This window comes from Nematolebias whitei, chromosome 1, assembly GCF_014905685.2.
Source record: "Nematolebias whitei isolate Nwh7 chromosome 1, NemWhi1, whole genome shotgun sequence".
NCBI lineage: Eukaryota > Metazoa > Chordata > Actinopteri > Cyprinodontiformes > Rivulidae > Nematolebias > Nematolebias whitei.
Window position 1 is genome coordinate 21,812,833 of NC_056498.1, and position 2,948 is coordinate 21,815,780.

The window sequence follows — 2,948 nt, forward strand, 5'->3', positions numbered from 1 at the left end:
ACACATAATTTTCATCTAAACCTTTTTGATAATTTTGTCAAAGTGTTGTATGTTAAGATTAGTAAAAGCAGCCACTAAGAAACACAAGCCAGTGTAAATTTTGTGCTGGTCCCAAGCCCAGGTAAATGGTGAGGGTTGTATCAGGAAGGGCATCCAACATAGAACACGTTTGCCAAAACTATAATCCAAGTTCTTCAAAGTGAAGTTGTACCAGATCGGTCCGTCCCGGGTTAACAACGACCACCATCAGTGCTGTTGACAAACAGGGTGCCGGCGGAAATTGTTCTACTGTTAGTGCAAGATCACGAGGAGGGAAACATGCCAGGAGACAGAAGGAGAAGAGGAAAGTCAAGAATGTAGGACTGAGGGTTGCAACTCTAAATATAGAGACAATGACAGGCAAAGATAGAGAGCTGGCTGACTTGATGCAGAGAAGGAAGGTAGATGTTTCGTGTGTCCAAGAGAACAAACGGAAGGGCAGCAAGGCCCATTACCATGGGGTGGATAGAAAGAGAAATGGAGTAAGGGTGGTCCTGAAGGAGGAGTTGGCAAATAATGTAGTAGAGATGAAAAGAGTGTCGGATAGGGGGATGTGTCTGAAGGTAGAAGTAGAGGGTCTGATGCTAAACATTGTCAGTGGTTATACTCCAAAGGTTGGATGTAACATAGAGAAGAAAGATAAATTTAGGAAAGATCTGGATGAAGTGATAGAGAGTATTCCCAGGGAGGAGAGAGTGGTGATCGGAGCAGACATGAATAGACATGTTGGTGAAGGAAACAGAGATGAGGAAGTGATGGTTAGGGTTGGTATCAAGGAAAGAAACCAGGAAGGACAGATGGTGGTGGATTTTGCCAAGGGAATGGAAATGGCTGTAGTCAACACATAATTCCAAAAGAGGGAGGAACACAGCGTGACCTATAAGAGATGAGGAAGGAGTACGCAGGTCGACTACATTCTGTGTAGAAGAGGAAACCTGAGGGAGATTGGAGACTGTAAGGTTGTGGCAGGGGAGTGCGTGTCCAAACAGCATCAGATAGTTTTGTGTATAAAGACTGTTGTTGTGAAGAAGAGAAAAAGACCAAATACTGCAAGCTGAAAAAAGAAGAATTTAGTGAGAAATTCAGAGAGGAGTTGTTAAAGACTCTGGGTGGTAAGAAAGAGCTTCCAAGTGACTGAGCTATTACAACAACATTAATGAGAGACAGGTAGGAAGGTACTTGGTGTGTCATCTGGACAGAGAATGGATGTTGAGGAAACCTGATGGTGGAATAGTGAAGTGCAGGACGCTGTTCAAAGAAAGAGGTGAGCCAAGAAGAAATATGACAGATAGAGGACTGAAGAGAGGAGACAGGAATTTAAATAGATATGACGTAGAGCAAAGAGTAAGTAAGTAAGTAAACTTTTTTATCGAGCACCTTTTACAGATACCATCTTTGTTTTGAGGATGCTGATGGACAAGTATTCAAGGATTCCAGATTCAAGGATTCGAGTTTCTTTGTTGTCATTCACATCACATGTGGTACATGTGGTGGAATAAAATTATGTACACAAGGTCCCAGTTACATCCAACAACAGGAAGAATATAATTGTAAAATAAACTGTAATAAGGATCTAAGATGTAAACTAAGAAATGCGCTAAACTAAGAACACAAAAAGAAACAATATGCAGAACAACAGCAGCAAGAACAAGTCTGTGTGAGTAGATGAGTTTGAATGAATACAACAGCATGAAATAATCAGCAGCATCAGCTTTTAGAAAGTACAGAGAGGATCAGATAAAACTCCATTGTGTCTTTGTGGATTTAGAAAAAGTATATGACAGGGTGCTGAGGGAGGAGGTGTGGTATTGCATGAGGACATCTGGAGTGGCAGAGAAGTATGTTAGACTGGTACAGGACATGTATGAGGACAGCAGGATAGTGGTGAGATGTGCTGTAGGAGTGGCAGATAGCTTCAAGGTGGAGGTGGGATTGTATCAAGGATCAGCTCAGAGCTCCTTCTTGTTTGCTCTGGTGATGGACCGACTAACAGATAAGGTCAGGCAGGAATCCTTATGGACTATGATGTTTGCAGATGACATTGTGATCTGTGGTGATACCAGGGAACAAGTGGAAGAGAACTTGGAGAGGTGGAGAGGTATGCAGTTGAAAGAAGAGGAATGAAAGTCAGCCGTAGTAAGACAGAATACATGTGCGTGAATGAGAGAGAGGAGGTGGAATAGTGAGGCTACAAGGAGCAGAGGTCACAAAGGTGCAGGACTTCAAGTACTTGGGGTTCACTGTCCAGGAAATGGGGAGTGTGGTAAAGAGGTGAAGAAGAGTGTCCAGGCAGGATGGAGTGGGTGGATAAAAATTTCAGGAGTTATTTGCGACAAACAGGTGTCAGCGGAGGTCAAAGGAAAAGTTTATAAAACAGTTGTGAGATCAGCTATGTTGTATGGTCTGGAGACAGAGACATTAACAAAAAGGATGCAGAGGACAGAGTGAGGTGGAGGAGGATGACTCACTGTGGAGACCCCTGAAGAGGGAAAAGCCGAAAGAAGAAGAAGAAGAAGAAGATGCTAAGATCAGTAATATATCATTTACGAGCCAAGTGATTCTTAGTATTTAATGTTATGAGTTTAGAACAGATCAAGATTTACTCTCAGATCTTCTTTGTCCAACAGAGAAACCTCAGCCTGTCATCTCTGTGTCTCCATCATGGCTGAGTCCTGGAGCCTCAGTGACTCTGAGCTGTCAGGTCCATCATCCATCTGCAGGATGGAGGTTCTTCTGGTATCAAGTCGTTCCCAAACCATTGAGCAGCAGTTACAACTATGAGCTGCTGTCTGGTCACTCCAATGGGACTGAACAGAACTCCTACATCATTCATGGACAGAAACACACAGCAGGATATGTGTGCAGAGCAGGAAGACAACCAGAGTATCTCACTGATTACAGTCAACCAA

The 2,948-nt window shown here is 43.0% G+C and overlaps 1 protein-coding gene across 1 annotated transcript in view; it reads left to right on the forward strand.

Moving 5' to 3' along the window:
- The window catches only part of LOC119428114 (high affinity immunoglobulin gamma Fc receptor I-like), a 9,842-nt gene that overhangs the window by 5,438 nt on the left and 1,456 nt on the right, over positions 1-2,948 (forward strand). The window lies entirely within an intron of this gene.